A 20,756-nucleotide genomic window follows, 5' to 3' on the forward strand; every position below is an offset into this window, starting at 1 on the left:
ACACCAGAAGAACAGTTGTTTACGGAGATTTTCCCCAGATAGATTGAAATTCATATACTATCTGCAGAGCCTCTGTGTTCCCTGTGGGACAAGACTGTGTATTTTCATTTCTGTGTCCTCAGGAGCTAATGCTATGCCTGGCACAGAATAAGTTGTCCAAAATAGTTTATTGAGTAAAATATATGCTGAAAAATAGAATGAACATGTAAGTAAATGAATGATCAAGAGAATAAATGAACCCCCTACTATTGAACTTGTAACCCAGAGTACTTATCTGGGTGGAAGGAAACAAGATGGAAACATGTGACATGCAGGGCATTGTGATTTTTCATTTATGCAAAGACCAAAGCATAGCTATTAATAGAATAAATGCCAGCCTCTACTACCTCAGGGGCTGAAGCCAGTGCATTCAGTCTTCCAAACTTCCCAACACAGAGGGCCCAAAAGCCAACCAACTTTTAACCTTCTGTCTCTGGATAAACAGACAAGCAGACCTATGAGCTGCCACTCTTCCCCTGCACCCCTGCTCATCTTTAATGTTCATCTTCTAGTCATCTTCCCAAGTTTCCCTGGCTCTCAACAAATACTCCATGAAAGGCTGTATCTCATCCAACTCTGACTATGCAGCTGACAATCCAACCATGAGCAAAGTCATATGAACACGTGTGTATCTCACCCATTCAATACTTGTAGAGGTGTTGCTATTAAAGACTATTTCCTATTTCCTTATAAAATATTTAAAAGGCTCATGCTGAGCTTCCTGACCCGCTTCACTGTCTTCTTCAATGTTCCACATTCCAGAAGAGCCCCGGGAAATCCTGTTTAACTGATTAATCTTCACTCAAAGTATAATTAAAAATAAGACAGCCCCCACCGGAGCAGCTCTCAATTGATCAGGAATTCACACACACGTGCGTGCGCACGCGCGCGCACACACACACACACACACACACACACACACACTGATCTCCCAATGTTAGGTGGACCTTCAGAAAAATATCAAAACCCTTCTCCTTCATTTCACAAAAAGCAACTGAACATCAGATGAATCTGGGTTGACAGGCAGTTCTGAAATGGCAGGTGGTAATGAGCTTGCTAATTATTATGTACCATCCCTTGCTAGTCATCTCATCTGGCTACCTGGAGGTTATCTTCTATCTCACCTTGGGAGTCCCCAGTGTCTCATCTCCAGATAAAGACTGCCAGGCTGGTAACCTGAAAAACTCTCCCCATGACCTTCAGATGTCTAAGCTAATAAAGAAAGTCAATGTGAAATATTAATTTCCCTCACTGAATATAAACTTTTGACTGTGTTAAAGCCCTTACCAGCCTTTTCCACATGGTCCCTGCTTTCTCTATTCTATTGTTATTGTTATTGATGGTATTCAGCCAGAATTTAGATTGCCCTCTGAAAGCACTGTTACTCCCCCCAGAAAGTCATTTATGTGCATCTATGGCCTTAAAGATGATTAAAAGATGATTTCTATTCCCCTTTAGTCATTTGTCATTTTGCTTAGGGGCATAAAAGTCTAGGGTAGGTTTCCAGGGAGATTTAATCAAGTGACTGGAGTGGAATTTTATAAGAGATCTCTCCAAAGGTAAGGAGGTGGAAAAAGATGAGACTGAGTTCTAGTGACTGGAGTTCCCACAGTTCCCTGGGTATGTGATCCTAATCAAGTGCCTCTACCTCGGCACTTTGGTCACCTCATCTGTCGAATGTTATGAATAACGAGCTGATGTTCATAAACACACAGCATGTGCTCCACAAACGAGATTTTCCTTTCCTCCTCGTTTCTGAGCAGGGCTCAGAGCACTGTCATTGCAAGAGTGGTTGTGTTCCAGGAGGGGAGGGTCTGGTACCTGCGGAAACAGAGCTATCCACACTAGGAAGATCGTGGCATGCCTGCATGCATGCTCAGCAGTGTCCGACTCTTTGCAACCCCATGGACAATAGCCTGCCAGGCTCCTTTGCCCATGGGATTTCCCAGGTAAGAATACTGGAGTGGGTTGCCATTTCCTTCTCCAGAGGGTTTTCCCGACCCAGTGATCGAACCTGCATGTCCTGCAGCTCCTGTATTGACAGGAGGAGTCTTTACCGCTGAGCCACCAGGGAAGCCCCAGGATGACAGCAGATCTTTCCAAATCTCTCTGGGGGATGATGGTGAATGTGCACTGCATGGGAATCTATATCCAGGTGGGATACAGGGTCTTCCCCTGTCTCTTGGAATTGTCTATTTCCTAAAGCCCCCAATTCCTGGAGCCACTGCAATATGAAATGGCCAACCTAGATCAAGCCCTGGCCAGCATCCCTCCAGCCCATTGTTCTGAAACCAACGATAGGCTTAAGGGACCATTTCTGGAAGGAAAAGGACGCCCTTGTTGGTTATAATGCTGCAAGATGGGAGGCAACAAGCATTGTGAGTAGCCGTTCTTTGAGGGGCTGGGAAATGGCAAGATGAATGAGACACGTCTGTCACTATGGAGAGGGGCTGTCCCAAGACTGCATGTGTTATGCTATGAACGTGTACAGAGAGGAATACCTTCTACCTGGAGTACAGGGTAGGGAAGGCCTGTGAACAGTGTGACTTCAGGTTAGGCCTTGAGGAAAGTACAAGCGTTCATTAGGTGGAAAAGCTGCCTAGGTTGAGGAGAGAGGATGAGCAGGAATTCAAAGGTACAAGGTGAGGGGTGGGGCAGGAGCAGGCCCGGAAAGATGATTTGGGTATCACCTACAATGCCAAGGTTACCCTTGAAGAATTCTCAAGCAGAGAGTGACGCAGTCAGATCAGAAAAGTGAAGGCCCACTTTTCCTCATATTTCTGAATTTGATGAACAAGTTTATGCTCTTAGAAGAACTTTTATGAAATATGTATGTTATTCTTCAGAATTTATAAATTACTTTCTCATAAGTTATTATATTATTTAGTGAGTAATATTTAATAATCTCATTTGTATGTATTATAATTAAATAATATATTACTTAGTGAATAATAATGTAACACAATGATGAATCAATTAGACCCTTGAAGTGGAAATGTGTGTGTGTGTATCAAGTCGCAGTGTAAAACAACTTGCTTAAATTGAAAAAAAAAAAAAAAAGACTATTTAATAAGATGACCTAGGAAGATTTGGTGCTTTGATCAAATTCTCTTACCCCCGGTAGATACATGCCCAGTACACAGGAGAATTAGGTGTCTTATGGGCCCTTGCCTGGAAAATCCCATGGACAGAGGAGCCTGGTCGGCTGCAGTCCATGGGGTCTCGAAGAGTCAGACACGACTGAGTGACTTCACTTTCACTTTTCACTTTCACGCATTGGAGAAGATAATGGCAACCCACTCCATTGTTCTTGCCTGGAGAATCCCAAGGACGGGGGAGCCTGATGGGCTGCCGTCCATTGGGTCGTACAGAGTCGGACACGACTGAAGCGACTTAGCAGGAGCAGCAGCAGCAGCAGCATGGACCCTTAATGAATATTAATTGCTAGTCATGGAATGAGTGATGGAAATTACCAATTGAGAGACTAAAACATTCCTAGGAATTAATGTCCTGATGAGAGGGATTGATATCCTAGTAAATAGCTGAGGTTTTTTAGCACCAGCTCAGCTGCATCTCTGGGGAATGTCTAAATCAGAAGTCATCATTATACTCTCAAGAACTGCAAATGAAGATTCATAAGCCCATAAATTTCCTTTTCTATGGATGGGCCCCTGACTTGTATTACTCAGTTAAAAGGCAGGTTCAAGAATAAATGCTCTATTTAGTAAATCCAGAGGTTAGGGGCAAAATACTTATTATTTTATAATTCTCTTTGAAGCAGCCAGTTTAGAAATACCACAGAAATACCTCCCAGGAAATTATCTTCGAAGAAATTTCAGCTTGCTTATTTGGGATTGAATTATATGATCCTTAAGTTTTTATTCAATTTAAATTTCTATAAGCTGGAGTGAAGAATTTTGACCAATAGAATCCATTAGTGAATCTTGACAAGAGAACACAGCGATCTCAGAGCCATAACTTTGGTTCATTAATTCATCTGATTATAGTGTTTTAAACTAAAGTATATTGCATTTCCCCTATGTTTTGGTACCAGCTAAATTGAGAAGATGGGGTGATCAAGACAGACACATTGAGCACAAGCATGTGTTTTGTAAAGTTAGGATGCTACAGGGGTCAACGGCAGTGCAGAGTATGTGCCATCTTCTCTGCTCTGAGGGTTCATGGGAGACCCTTTGAAGAAAGTAACACTGAAATTAAGACCTAATGGAAGGATGATCAGGAACTAGTTTGAAAAAATATCAGAGTGGATGGATGTTCCAGTTAGAGGGGTACCAAATCTGAAAGCCCAAAGAAAGAATGAGAGAAAAAAATCAGGGAAGGAGAGAGAAACAGAGAGACTAAGAGATGACAGGAGGGATAAAAATGAGAGGGACTGAGTAAGAGGTGACACTGGAGAGGAAGTTACCAGGCAAGTAAGATGTAAAAGCTGTATCAGGAAACTAGGAATTTATCCTAAGAGCAATGAAGAGCCACATAAGACAACATAAATAGTGTTTTGACAAAGCTAGTGGTTGATACATAGGCATCGAACAGAACTAACGCACTTGAGTCTATTTTTAGTCTATGGATGAAGCAGCAAGGGAAATTTTGGTGATCCTCAGAGATAACCCTGATTAAACATACCTTCACTAGAGGAAAAATGGCTGGCACTGGGACAATTATGAGGCTAAAAGTATTGCTCTTTCATGGAGTACTCTACTAGACTTTCTCTTCTCCACCTTAATTCTTGCTTCGCAACATGGCTGTGTAACAACTATTCCAAAATTAGAGGCTTCAATAATGATTATTAAACTCATTTAACCAATTGCAGGTCATCAAGAGTTGGCCAACCTAGGCAGCATTCATCTAGATGGTTCCACCTTAAACTGTGGATACAGATATCCTGATTCCTAGCTGAGGCATGGATTCAATTCTCTCCATGCATGCTTAGTCATTCTAGGGTTTAGCCTGAAAGGGCATCCCAATGGCTATGTTTTGGCTATGGCTCAAAACAGCAAGCAGAAGCACAGGAGGCCTCACAAAGTCTAGGGTCAGTCCTGCACACTATCACTTCCTCCTCTCTATGGCTTATTGTTGTTCAGTTGCTCAGTTGTGTCCAACTCTTTGCGACCCATGAACAGCAGCACGCCAGGCCTCCCTGCCTGCCACTATCTCCCAGAGCATACTCAAACTCATGCCCATTGAGTCAGTGATGCCATCCAACCACCTCATCTTCTGTTGTCCCCTTCTCCTCCTACCTTCAATCTTTCCCGGCATCAGGGTCTTTTCCAATTAGTCAGCTCTTCACATCAGGTGGTCAAAGTATTGGAGCTTCAGTTTCAGCATCAGTCCTTCCAATGAATATCACTTCCTCCTCTTCTATGGCTAGTCCCACCTCTTGTTGTGGCAAATATACATAATATATACATATATAATATACACACTATATACATATATGTATATAACATATGTGTGTGTGTGTATATATATATGTTATGTATATTTTTCTTGTGGCTCAGATGGTAAAGAATCTGCCTGCCATGTATGAGACCCAGGTTTGATCCCTGGGTTGGGAAGATCCCCTGGAGAAGGAAATGGCTTCCCACTCCAGTATTCTTGCCTAGAGTATTTCATGGTCAGAGGAGTCTGGCAGGCTGCAGTCCATGGGGTCACAAAGAGTCGGACATGACTGAGCAATTCCACTTTTCTTCTTATATATAACATAAACTTTTACCTTTTTAAGTGCACAGTACTGTGACTGGCTTATCTCAGCAGGTTTTCAAGGTTCATCCATGTTTGGCATGTATCAGATTTTCTTTCATTTATAAAGTTGAATAATATTCCATTCTTTGTGTATACCACATTTTGTTTATTCATGTATCCGTCAACTAACACTGGTTACTTCTGCCTTCTGTCAATTGTGAACTGAATGCTACAGATATGAGTGTATAAGTATCTGAATCCGTGTTTTCAGTTTTGGTGTACATAGTTAAAAGAACTGCTGAATCATATGGTAGTTCAATTTAATTTTTTCGAGGAACTGCCATTTTTCAGTTCCTCAAAGTGGCTATAACAGTACCTTCCTACCAGCACATCATATAAGTTCCAATTTCTCCATATCCTCACTAACACTTGTTATTTTATTTTTTTTTAATAATAATGATCCCAATGGGTATTAAGTGGTAGCTCATTGTGGATTTAACTTGCATTTCCTTAATGATTAGTGATTCTGAGCATCTTTCTGGCTATTTGTACATCTTCTTTGGAAAAAATGTCAGTTAAAGTCCTGTGTTCATTTTTTAATAGGGGTGTTTGCTTTGTTGTTGTTTTGGGTTGCGGGGATGTTTAAATATTCTGTATAATAATCTCATCTGTTGTTGTTTGGTTGCCAAGTCATGTCCAACTCTTGTGAAGCCCATAGACTGTAGCCCGCCAGGATGCTCTGTCCATGGAATTTGCAGACAAGATACAGGAGTGGGTTGACATTTCCTTTCCCAATTAATCTCTTATCAGGTATCTAATTTGAAAATAGTTTCTCCCACTCTATGGGTTGCCTTTCACTCTGTCCAAACTATGTTTTGTCTCTAAGGTCCTATCACCCTGAATGTGCCTGATCTTATCATATTGTTCTTTGATACAACAAAAGTTTTTAATCTTGATGAAGTTAATTTATCTGTTTTTTCCTTTGTTGCCTGAGCTTTTAGTGTCATATCTAAGTAATTGTAGCCCAATCCAGTGTCATGAAACTTTTCCTCTGTCATCGTTGTTCAGTCACTCAGTTATGTCCGACTCTGCAACCCCATGGATTACAGCACACCAAAGTCCTTGTCCTTCACTATGTCCCGGAGTTTGCTCAGATTCATGTCCATTGAGTTGGTGATGCTATCTGATCATCTTATCCTCTGCTGCCCTCTTCTCCTGCCTTCAATCTTGTCCAACATCAGAGTCTTTTCCAGTGAGTCGTATCTTTGCATCAGGTGGCCAAAGTATTGAAGTTTGAGCCTCAACATCAGTCCTTCCAAAGAACATTCAGGGTTGATTTCCTTTAGGATTGACTGGTTTGATCTCCTTGCAGACCCACAACCCTATCCTTTCAAGGGAAGAACAACTTTGTTACATGGCAAAGAATAAGGATATAAGGAGCAGAGAAGTACTGGCACACACACACACAAAATCAATCTGGACACCTCCCTTCCCTCTTTTAACTGCTCACTGTACTAACACCCTCTCCATGCTTTGCTCGCATCCTTTTGTTCTTAGGACGGAACCCAGTCACTCTGAGCTGATAGTGACTAAAATTTGGCTAAAAGAACAATATCTCCTACTGATACTTCCATTTCAAGCAGGGGCAAATATCTTAAACCAAGGAAAGGAAGACACGCATTGATGTTTTGGTCATTTTTGAGCATGGGATAGAAAACTTCTTAACCCCTGAAGAAATGAATCAGAAAACTTGCTCAGTGCTCAAGTTGCCACCATTTCTGGTTTTTCAGCCCTTACTATCAAACTGCTTTGTTAGTAGAAGTTACCAGGATTTCACTACAAACAATCCTGGTGAGGGGATATGGTGAGAGGTAACTCATTAACCAAACAGACCCAACGAGTGAAACAAATGGATAAACATAATCCTTATGCACTCTCTCAAAGTGTTTATCCCTTCATCAAGGCAGTGTGAACCTTCTCTCAGGTAATGGCAGATAACTACTTTTCTTTCTTGTCCAGTTTTTCCAAGTCATATTTACATTGTATAACTTGTTTCATAAAATGAAAAAAGAAGACATTTTCCTGGAGTCTTCTCCAGGTCTTATTGAATTCTGTTTACATTGTGTAATATAGATAATAAAACCAGGTTTTTGCTAGGGAGGCTGTATCTTTTAAATGTAAAATCACAATGCTGAATGTGGCCTCAAGGTACACTCCCTTACTACAGATTCTGATTTTACTTTTTCAGCATCATCCTAAGATACACCTGCCCCCCCCCCCCCACACACACACACACTCAGTCACAAATCATTGATTCAGAAAGCAAAGGGACCAGAAGGGTTTGTTGCTATAATTGTTTGTGTTTAGTTTAGTTTTGTTTCTGTCATAGAGAGTGTAGAGACTAATCAAGGTTTGTGCTTGTGTGATGGACAGAGAAGCAAGGGATTACAGAGGAGAGCTGGCTGTGTGAAGCCACTAGGGATATGGAAGGGATGGAGGTGTGGGGAAGGGGGAGTTAATTGCTGACACAAGCTAAGGGAGCAGGTGGGTGGAAAGGACAAGACTGGGAAGATTAGGTTCTATCCACCCCTCAGTTGCATGCCTTAGTACGCCCATTTCAGCCCACCCATTGATGTCCACAGTGGACACACAAATGTAGGCAGAAAAGATGAATGGGCTCTCCTGTGGCCTTTATGATAAAAATCCCGAAGAGGCTTAGGGATAATGTAGAGAGGCAAAGAAAAATATGCGTGAGTGAGGTTAGAGGGAAAGCTTTCTAGGCTTAATGTGTTTCAGAAATTATTCAAGAATAAGTCAAGTGTGAAAAATGGCCATTGAGACCCTGCCAAGGTTAGTATGAACCATGAGGATCTGGTGAGCAAATTCTAGCTATGTAATCAAAAACTGCTTGGTTGAAGCTTTAACTTAAGTACCAATTTTCCTCACCCCCAGTTTCACTAAAAGAGGGTGCTCTGGGGGGTTGGGGGGCAGGCTGTGCCCATGCTGCAGGTATTCGTGCTGAGCCAGATAAAGTGGTTCCTGGACCCTCTGTTACAGAGGCTTTTTTTTTTTTTTTTCATTCCCTTTACTTCCTCTCTCCCCCAAGACCTAGATTTTCACCTCAGAATCCTACACAAAACTGACAGAGAAACACTCCTTTTGCTGAGGTTTTACCAGAGACCTATCAATGGTCTCTTTTTCATTCAAATTGGCCAATTCTTGGCTAGATACAGGGACAGAGATAAGGGCTAAACAAAGCCTGGAAAACAGGAATAACGAGGAGGGGGGAGTATCATGGGCTCACATGGGCCATGATTAATTGGTGTCACCAGAAGAAAACCCTCTTTGAAAACTCAGTGAATATTCTAGCAAGGGCATATTTCACATCATCTCCAAGTTTATAATTATGCTCACTACACTCCAATGGAAATCTCTCCCCAGATTTTACTCTCTAATGGCCATGTAATAAAAGGCAATATATATTCTTATGCTAAGCCATAAATAGGGAGCACTCAGCAGCACTGTCTTTCTGAGGAAATCTCGGGTCTTTGGGGATGCATATGCGTTCACACAATAAGGAGACACAAATCAACATGGTGGCCAAGCAGGCATGGGTGAATGATGGCCTCGGCTCTTAATGAAACCAAAGCATGAAAGACATTAGAAAGATTGATTGGTGTTAAGTTAGCTGCCAGTGTTAGCTGGGGTACCCCAGGCTGTAATGAAACTGCCAGGGGTTATTTATGGAGACAGAGGGTTTAGGATGTAACTTATGTCCAGCAGGCTGGTGTTTCAGACACACATTCTTGACCCTCCACAGTGAACAGAGCAATAGACACCCACTTCCATGTGGCTCCTTGGAATGTATGAGAATGGCATTCTTTTCTAAAACTTTGCACCAGGTTGAAAAAGGACAGGTTGCCAACCAGAAGGAAAACGGATCAGGGTTAGGTATAGTTTGAAAATATTGACTTGAGGTAGGGCAAGAGAAGATGTCAAACCAATTCCTGCTGAAAGGAAACCAAACACATGTATTCATATGCAAAAACAATGCCATTGTCTAAGCCAGAGGATAAGATATAGGCCTATTTTCAATGTTTGGGAATCCTCTTCTACCCAAGGCTCCTTCCATGAGAGCCAGAAAGATGGGAGAAAGAAGGAAAACCAACATTAATTCTGATCATTCAGTCGTGTGCTCAGGCTCTGGGGACACAGAGCAGGGACAAGGGTGGAAGGTGGATCTGGGTGGAGGAGCAGAATTACCAGTGTGTTGCCACCTTCTGCAACCCAAGCCTCTGCTCTGTAGTGTTAGGTTTATGGGGATGTGGGGAAAAGGATGGGACAAAGCTGACAAATAGGACTTCCCGAAAGCCACAAAGAATACACAGATTGTAGCAGGGCCAAGAGGCTGGAAATGTCACCCGATCAGAGAGGATCTTTAATTTCTGCCTGATTGGCTCCAACAGAAGGAAAAGGGGAAATGGGGGCATGAACTTTGTGCTACAGGCATGACTCCTCAAAAGCCATCTCTCTCTTAGTGTGCTGCCTCCAACTCTAAAGAGATGTCTATGAACTGACCTTACGTTCTGGTGGCTCTAGCATCTCTGGTGCTCTTTGGCCTGTGGACACACCACTGCAGTCTCTGCCCTCCTCAGCACAAGCTGTCCTATTCTCCCCTCCATGTGTGCTCTGTGTCTTTTTCCTCTTCTTATAAGGACACCAGTCCCTGGATTAGGGCCCACCCTAGCCCAGTATGACATCATTATGACTACTTACATCTGCCAAGACCCTACTTCAAATACGGCTATATTCTGCAGTTCCAAGTGGCCATGATGTTTGGAGGGGATACTCTTCAACCCAGTATATCGCCCAAAAGACATCCATGTTGTATCTCTGGAACCTGGGAATATTACCTTCACACCAAAGGAATGGATAATATGTTAGATGGTCAAAGATGTAATTAAATTAAGGATTTTCAGAGACAGAAGACAGAGCTTCCCTGGTGGCTCAGTGGTAAAGCATCTGCCTGCCAGTGCAGGAGACATGGGTTCCATCCTTGATCAGGGAAGATCCCCATGTGGTGGAGCGCCTAAGCCCGCGCACCACTACTATGGAATCTGTGCTCTGGAGCCTGGAGCCGTAACTACCGATTCCCGCCCACCCTAGAGCCCTTTTTCCACAACCATGGAGTTACGCAACTGTGAGGCTCTGCTGTCGAGCCCAGGAGCTGCAACTATTGATGCCCACGTGCCCTAGAACCTTTGGCCCACAGCAAGAGAAGCCATTTCAGTGAGGAGCCTCTGTTATTGCACCGCAAGTACGGTAGCCCCTGCTCACCGCAACTAGAGAAAAGCCCATGCAGCAAGGGAGACCCAGCACAGCCATAAATAAATAAAATATGTTTTGAGAAAAGAGAGAGAGAGCGAAGAGACACATTCAGGCATGGAGGAGAAGCTGACATGATGATGGAACAGAGGGAGGTACAACCACAGGCTGAAGAAAGCCAACAGCCACCAGACACTGAAAGAGGAGAGGAGTGTCCCTTAGGGCCTCTGTAAGGCGTGTGGCCCCGTCAACTCATAGGTTTTACCCTTCTGGCCTCCACAACTCTGAAAGAATAAACTTCTGTTGTTTTAAGTCTGTGGCAGTTTGTTCCACAGCCTCAAGAAACTGTTATAAGGCACTTCCTAAAACCATTAATTTGCCTACTCTACTGTCAGTTTATCCTTATTCGAGCAAAAACACTCTTCTTGGTGCAATAAATAACATCAAACAACTGTCTCTTCAATACTTGCTTAGAAATCACCACCTAGCTCTGGCCACGGATCCGGAACTATTCTGTCACCTCTTTGCCCAACCCAAGAAAACCATTGAATGACTCATTAATGACTCGTCATTAAAACAGACCCCAGTAGCCTCACACATTTGTTCCTTTGCCTTCTCTCCTCCAATAAATCTACTAAGACTCTATCAATATAATGATCTCCCTTACTGAAATATGTTCAAGCAGCCAGTTTTCAATGCTAGAGACTGTGGTTCTTGAGCAAGCTAATCATTCTGACTAATAAGTCAGCTAACAGTGTGGGATATAGCCAGTGTAGTTGACAAGGGGAAAAAGGACTGAGAACTCTCGCTAAAAGACTGTGTCTCTGAAGATACTGAGAATTTTTAGTCTCAGAACAGTGATCTTCAAAGTTGCAACAGTACATCTTCACTGGTACTTCACTGGTAAAATATTTTTTAATTCTAAATATTTAATATATATTTATGTTTATTTTTGTATAAGGTATTTGTAAGTTCTATTGTTTTATATACACTAAAAAGCACAGACAAAAATGCAAAATGTAACAGTTTGAAATGGAAATGAAATGAAAACTGCTTTAAAATAACTTTAAATTTGCTTATTAATACCACCAAAATTGTCAGTTATATATACCATGAAAACTAATATTACAAATATTCCTGTGAGAGTACTGCAATTAGGAAAATTATGAAAGTCTTTGAAATGCATAAAAGATTACTAGGTATCCTTCCAGTGGAATGCTGAGCATAATCTAGGAAACCCTTTAGGGTTATGCGATTCTATAGAGCTTTGCATCTTTGATTGTCTTGCTGGAATGTGCTTAGTTACTCAGTCGTGTCCGACTCTTTGTGACCCCAAGGACTATAGCCCGTCAGACTCCTCTGTCCATGGGGATTCTCCAGGCAAGATTACTGGAGTGGGTTGTCATGCCCTCCTCCAGGGGATCTTCCCAACACCGGAATCGAACCCAGGTCTCCTGCATTACAGGTGGATTCTTTACCTTCTGAGCCACCAGGGTTGGAGCAGGCTATTTTACAACTCTATTAATTGTTGTTAAGGTGTGCTTGATAAAGGACAGAAATGATATGGACCTAACAGAAGCAGAAGATATTAAGAAGAGGTGGCAAGAATACACAGAAGAACTATACAAAAAAGATCTTCATGACTCAGATAATGACAATGGTGTGATCACTCACCTAGAGCCAGACATCCTGGAAGGTGAAGTCAAGTGGGCCTTAGAAACCCTCACTACGAACAAAGCTAGTGGAGGTGATAGAATTCCAGTTGAGCTATTTCAAATCCTGAAAGATGATGCTGTCAAAGTGCTGCACTCAATATGCCAGCAAATGTGGAAAACTCAGCAGTGGCCACAGGACTGGAAAAGGTCAGTTTTCATTCCACTCCCAGAGAAAGGCAATGCCAAAGAATGCTCAAACTACTGCACAATTTCACTCATCTCACACGCTAGTATAAGTAATGCTCAAAATTCTCCAAGCCAGGCTTCAGCAATATGTGAACTGTGAACTTCCAGATGTTCAAGCTGGTTTTAGAAAAGGCAGAGAGGAACCACAGATCAAATTGCCAACATCCGCTGGATCATCAAAAAAGCAAGAGAGCCCCAGAAAAACATTTATTTCTGCTTTATTGACTATGCCAAAGCCTTTGATGTGTGGATCACAATAAATTGTGGACAATTCTGAAAGAGATGGGAATACCAGACCACCTGACCTGCCTCTTGAGAAACCTATATGCAGGTCAGGAAGCAACAGTTAGAACTGGACATGGAACAACAGACTGGTTCCAAATAGGAAAAGGAGTACGTCAAGGCTGTATATTGTCACCCTGCTTATTTAACTTATATGCAGAGTACATCATGAGGAACACTGGGCTGGAGGAGGCACAAGCTGGAATCAAGATTGCCGGGAGAAATATAAATAACCTCAGATATGCAGATGAAACCACCCTTATGGCAGAAAGAAGAGGAACTAAAAAGCCTCTTGATGAAAGTGAAAGAGGAGAGTGAAATAGTTGGCTTAAAGCTCAACATTCAGGAAACGAAGATCATGGCATCTGGTCCCATCACTTCATGGGAAATGGATGGAGAAACAGTGGAAACAGTGTCAGACTTTATTTTGGGGGGCTCCAAAATTATTGCAGGTGGTGATTGCAGCTATGAAATTAAAAGATGCTTAGTCCTTGGAAGGAAAGTTATGACCAACCTAGATAGGATATTGAAAAGCAGAGATATTACTTTGCCAACAAAGGTCCATCTAGTCAAGGCTATGGTTTTTCCAGTAGTACGGATGTGAGAGTTGGACTGTGATGAAATCGGCGTGCCGAAGAATTGATGCTTTTGAACTGTGGTGTTGGAGAAGACTTTTGAGAGTCCCTTGGACTGCAGGGAGATTCAACCAGTCCATCCTAAAGGAGATCAGTCCTGGTGTTCATTAGAAGCTGTTCATTGGAAGGACTAATGCTGAAGTGTTCATTGGAAGGACTGATGTTCTTTGGAAGGACTGGGTGTTCTTCCAAAGAAGAACTGTTCATTGGAAGGACTGATGATGAAGCTGAAACTCCAATACTTTGGCCACCTCATGTGAAGTGTTGACTCATTGGAAAAGACCCTGATGCTGGGAGGGATTGGGGGCAGGAGGAGAAGGGGACGACAGAGGATGAGATGGCTGGATGGCATCACTGACTCGATGGATGTGAGTCTGGGTGAACTGTGGGAGTTGGTGATGGACAGGGAGGCCTGGCGTGCTGCGATTCATGGGGTCGCAAAGAGTCAGACACGACTGAGCAACTGAACTGAACTGATTAATAGCAAGGATATGATGATAATTCAAATTATTTTTACCCATAGAAATGCAAATGAGTTGTGTCTAGCAGGGGTGCACTGATTCCTGCCCCATAGAAAACTGGTTTGCTGCCTCCTTGTTTTTTACTCCTAAGTCATGTCTGACTCTTTTTCGACCCCATGGACTGTAGCCCACCAGGCTCCTCTGTCCCTGGGATTTCCCAGGCAAGAATACTTGAGTGGATTGCCATTTTCTTCTCCAGAGGGTCTTCCCAACCCAGAGATTGAACCTGAGTCTCTTACATTGGCAGGCAGGTTCTTTACTGCTAAGCCACCAGCGAAACTCTACAGTTTGCTGCCTTACAGGATATCAACCAGTTTTGTAAGCATTAGCAAATTCATTTTAGCATTCTTGATTGACTGTAAATATGTCTGCTCTTCAGATTTTCCTTTGAATTGTATTAATCATCTTATGGATTTTTGTTTTAATTAATAAAGTAGATAAAATCTTTGACACATGTTCATTTTGTATGATTTTATATTTTTTGAAAATTATCCTTTAATGAATGAAAACAAATGTGTCCTTTAAAAAATCTTGCTTTAATCCTTTATGATACAATACTTTATTTTTTTTTTTTGATACAATACTTTAAATGTCTGGTTCTAGGTTCAATTAATTTTGATGCTTGGTTTTAATGGATGCTATGGGACTTCCTTGGTGGCTCAGATGGTAAAGAATCTGCCTCCAATGCAGGAGGTCTGGGTTTGATCCCTGGGTTGGGAAGACACCCTGGAGAAGGGAATGGCTACGCACCCCCATATTCTTGCCTGGAGGATTCCATGAGCAGAGGAGCCTGGTGGGTTATGGGACTTCCTTGGTGGCTCAGATGGTAAAGAATCTGCCTCCAATGCAGGAGGTCTGGGTTTGATCCCTGGGTTGGGAAGACACCCTGGAGAAGGGAATGGCTACCCACCCCCATATTCTTGCCTGGAGGATTCCATGAACAGAGGAGCCTGGTGGGTTACATCCATGGGCTCACAAAGAGTAGGAGATGACTGAAGGACTAACACGTAGCCCCACCTCAGAGTGATCAGAAAAATCATGGGATGGCCTTGGATTTCATTCAGGGCTAGGAGAAATGAGCCCCAGAGAGCAGATATGAAAGCATAAGGAAATAAAGTTCTCTTCTCTTGTACTCCAGGGAAATCCACTCTTTCAAGGTAATGGCTGTAAGTTTAGAATACGAACAGAAAATGTTCCAAAATGGTGGTACCCCCGAGCTGCAGCATTTCAGTGTGGGCAGGAACGGAGAGATGTGAGAGGCTGAGAAAGAACAGTGAGGAAAGGAGGCGGAACACCAGGAGCTGGTGGTCTCATGGAAGCAGCTGCCTTTTCCTTTTAAATGCTACCCTATTTTTCCTGTATGCTCACACATCTCCCTACCCATAAACGCACTTAGTGTAATCCTGGAAAAGCTAAGTAGGCTACTGACAGAAAACTTGTGAACTGAACTGACAGAACAGTCCTGCAAATAGTTTCCACCCAGCTGTCTCAGCATTAAAGATGGCAGGACTCTGTCCATCAAAGAGGTCTTTGTATAGGTACATGAATAATGAGATAATAGAACTGGGTTTATGGTGCCAACACAGAGCCAGAGCTGATGAGGTGGTGTTGTTGTTCAGTCCTGTCCGACTCTTTGAGACCCCGTCGATTGCAGCGTGCCAGGCTTCTTTGTCCCTCACTATCTTCCAGAGATTGCTCAATCTCATGTCCATTGAGTCAGTGATGCCATCCAACCATTTCATCCTCTGTTGCCCCCTTCTCCTGACCTCAATCTTTTCCAGCATCAGGGTCTTTTCCAATGACTCAGCTCTTCACATCAGGTGGCCAAAGTATTGGGGCTTCAGCTTCAACATTAGTCCTTCCAATGAATATTCAAGGTTGAATCCTTTAGAATTGACTGCTTTGATCTCCTTTCTGTCTGAGGGATTCTCAAGAATCTTCTCCAGTATAACAGCTCGAAAGCATCAATTCTTCAGCGCTCAGCCTTCTTTATGGTCCAGCTCTCACATTTGAACATGACTATTGGGAAAATCCCAGCCTTCTTTTATAGATACATGAATAATGAGATCATGCAACTGGGTTCACAGTGCCAATACACAGCCAGATATGTTAGCCACAACTAATGAATGCTCTCTGCTTTTTATAACACTTTCAACCTATACAATGTGAGCAGTGAGCATAGCACATCATGCCCAGAGGACGGGAGAACAGGCATGTTCTCTCCTTTGAAAGGAAAGGAAGGAGGTGGAAAGGAAAGGAAAGAAATAAAAAGGAGGTGGGATTAAAAAAGATGAGAGACTTGCTAACCATGACTAAAGCCAGGACGACACACCAGGACACCTGAGTCTCACAGATTTTAGAGAACATTGTTTCTCTTCCTGAGATGCCTTTTATTTGCCTGACCTTTAAGTTTACAGAGTGTGGTCAGTGACTTTATTTGAAGGTTCTCAATCCCCCTCATAAAACCCCCTGGTGGCTCAGAGGTTAAAGTGTCTGCCTGCAATGCAGGAGACCTAAGTTCGATCCCTGGGTCTGGAAGATCCACTGGAGAAGGAAATGGCAACCCACTCCAGTATTCTTGCCTGCAGAATCCCATGGACGGAGGAGCCTGGTGGGCTACAGTCCACGGGGTCACAAAGAGTCCGATACGATCCCCCTCAGCCTGTCAACTCCTAGTTCTCCCACAAAATCTAGCCCATTGTCCACATCAGTTCATTTCAGTCGCTCAGTCGTGTCCGGCTCTTTGTGACCCCATGAATCGCAGCACGTCAGGCCTCCCTGTCCATCACCAACTCCCGGAGTTCACCCAGACTCACGTCCATTGAGTCAGTGATGCCATCCAGCCATCTTATCCTCTGTCATCCCCTTCTCCTCCTGCCCCCAATCCCTCCCAGCATAGAGTCTTTTCCAATGAGTCAACTCTTCACATGAGGTGGCCAAAGTACTGGAGTTTCAGCTTTAGCATCATTCCTTCCAAAGAAATCCCAGGGCTGATCTCCTTCAGAATGGACTTGTTGGATCTCATTGCAGTCCAAGGGACTCTGAAGAGTCTTATCCAACACCATAGTTCAAAAGCATCAATTCTTCGGCGCTTAGCCTTCTTCACGGTCCAACTGTCACATCCATACATGTCCACATATCTAGGATCTAATAAATCCCTTAGTAAACAATCCTAGACTATTTGAGAGTCCTTTAGCTCATTTAAACAAAATAGAAATAATTTTCTATTTCTCATTGCATAGAAATGTTGAGAAGGTTAAGATATGGTAAGTACTCAATGCATAGAGGGATTCTTCAGTGACTCAGTGCTGCAATGCAGGAGATGTCGGTTTGATCCCTGGGTGGGGAAGATCTCCTGGATGAAATGGCTACCCACCCCAGTATTCTTGCCTGGGAAAACCCATGGACAGAGGAGCCTGGTGGGCTACAGTCCATGGGGTCACAAAAAGTCAGATACAACTAAGAGACTGAACAACAGCAATGCACAGAATGCCTTCCACGAGGGATTACAATTAATAGACACCATCATAAAGAGTTCAGTGGACAGCAGGGTGAGGAAAAGGCACTGTGAGGACTCTAATCTTGGAGATAAATTCTTGTTAGCATCATAGACTTGCTTCCTTCCTGCCATTTGAATGGCATATCTTGGCCTGCCCAGGATCAGCAGGAACACACAATGCCTGTGCTCCATTATTGCAACATAAAAACAACAAGGCTCAGGTGACTTCTCGGGCAAAGCCATTCCAAATGTCTCTGCCCCTTACTTAATCACAGTGATAAATATCATATAAAGAGCTGAGGCTAAATGCCAAACACATAAACCAGCTGGATGGCAGCAAAAACAGGAGCTATTAGGCCCTGTCACTGATGCCCAGGGGAGCTTACCTGTTCCTCTTTTTCAACAGGCACTGCAGTGGTAGGACTGTTTGATGTGTTTCGTAAGTCAGTATAGCAACAGCAGGGAGATATATATTTGAAGTATTCTGCAGCCAAACTTCTCTTTGAGTGCTTTTAATACCAGCTTATAACACAGAGACCAGCAGGAGTTGGTATTCAATAACAGAGCTAATAAGAGGTGCGGTGTCGCAGAAAATCCACTTGTTTCCAGTGATGCGCAAGTGCAAAGCATTTTTATGAGATTTTGTCCAAGACCTCCTGAGCACCTGTGAAAAGTGGGTATTACAGTCCCATCCCAGACACTGAGGAAACGGAGACTAAGGTGGAGGAGCCAACAGTGGCAATGTGGGTAGCTCACATAATTTCTCTAAAGAGATGGACAGCCTCTAACATTCTGTGCCTCCAGACCCATTTTTTAAGCCAGGTCTCCAAAGTAGGAAATCAAAAGATACCTGGAGTAACAGGCAAGTTTAGCCTTAGAATACAAAATGAAGCAGAGAAAAGGCTAACAGAGTTTTCCCAAGAGAATGCATTGGTCATAGCAATAATCTTCTTCCAACAACACAAGAGACAACTCTACATATGGACATCACCAGATGGTCAATACCGAAATCCGATTGATTACAGTCTTTGCAGTTGAAGATGGAGAAACTCTATACAGTCAGCAGAAACAAGATTGGGAGCTGACGTGGCTCAGATCATGAACTCCTTGTTGCCAAATTCAGATTTAAATTGAAGAAAGTAGGGAAAACCACTAGACCACCCAGGTATGACCTAAATCAATCTCTTATGACTATATAGTAGAAGTGACAAATAGATTCAAGTGATTAGATCTGATAGACAGAGTGCCTAAAGAACAACAGACAGAGGTTAGTGACTCTATACCGGAGGCAGTACTCAAAACCATCCCCAAGAAAAAGAAACCCACAAAGGCAAAATGGCTGTTTCAGGAGGCCTTACAAATAGCTGGCAAAAGAAGAGAAGCTAAAGGCAAAGGAGAAAAGGAAAGATAGACCCATCTGAATGTAGAATTCCAAAGAATAGCAAGGAGAGAAAAGAAGGCCTTCCTCAGTGAACAGTGCAAAGAAATAGAGGAAAACAATAGAATGGGAAAGACTAGAGACCTCTTCAAGAAAATTAGGGATACTAAGGGAACATTTCATGCAAAGATGGGCACAATAAAGGACAGAACTGGTATGGACCTAACAGAAGCAGAGAATATTAAGAAGCAGTGGCAAGAACACACAGAACTATACAAAAAAGATCTTCATGGCCTGGATAGCCACAATGGTGTGATCACTCACCAAGAGCCAGACATCCTGGAATGCGAAGTCAAGTGGGCCTTAGGAAGCATCACTACAAACAAAGCTCATGGAGGTGATGGAATTCCAGATGAGCTATTTCAAATCCTAAAAGACAATACTGTGAAAGTACTGCACTCAATATGCCAGCAAATTTGGAAAACTCAGCAGTGGCCACTGGACTAGAAAAGGTCAGTTTTCATTCCACTCCCAAAGAAGGGCAATGCATGTTCTAACTATGTACAATTGTTTTCATTTCACATGCTAGCAAAGTAATGCTCAAAATTCTCCAAGCCAGGCTTCAACAAGAACTTCCAGATGTTCAAAGTGGATTTAGAAAAGGCAAGAGAGCCAAAGATCAAATTGCCAACATCTGTTGGATCATCGGAAAAGCAAGAGAATCCCAAAAAAACATCTACTTCTGCTTCATTGACTATGCCAAAGCCTTTGACTATGTGGATCACAACAAACTGTGGAAAATTCTTAAAGAGATGGGACTACCAGACCACCTGACCTGCCTCCTGAGAAATCTGTATGCAGGTCAAGAAGCAACAGTTAGAACTGGACATGGAACAACAGACTGGTTCCAAATTGGGAAAGGAGTATGTCAAGGCTGCATGATTTCACCCTCCTTATTTACCTTATATGCAGAGTAGATCACGTGAAATGCTGGGCTGGATGAAGCACAGCTAGAGTCAAGATTTCTGGGAGAAATATCAATAACCTCAGATATGCAGATGATACAACCCTTATGGCAGAAAGTGAAGAGGATCCTCTTGATGAAGGTGAATGAGGAGGATGAAAATGAAAATGCTGTCTTAAAACTCAAAATTCAAAAAACTAAGATCATAATATCTGGTTCCATCACTTCATGGCAAATAGATGGTGAAACAATGGAAACAGTGATAGATTCTATTTTCTTGGGCTCCAAAATCACCTCACATGGTGACTGCAGCCACAAACTTAAAAGACATTTGCTCCATGGAAAAAAGCTATGACAAACTTGGACAGCATATTCAAAAGCAGAGACATTACTTTGCCAAGAAAGCTCTGTCTAGTCAAAACTATGGTTTTTCCAGTAGTCATGTATGGATGCGTGAGTTGGACCATAAAGAAGGCTGAACCACTGAAAAATTGATACTTTTGAACTGT

This window comes from Bos indicus, chromosome 14 (genome assembly GCF_029378745.1).
Source record: "Bos indicus isolate NIAB-ARS_2022 breed Sahiwal x Tharparkar chromosome 14, NIAB-ARS_B.indTharparkar_mat_pri_1.0, whole genome shotgun sequence".
NCBI classification, from domain to species: domain Eukaryota; kingdom Metazoa; phylum Chordata; class Mammalia; order Artiodactyla; family Bovidae; genus Bos; species Bos indicus.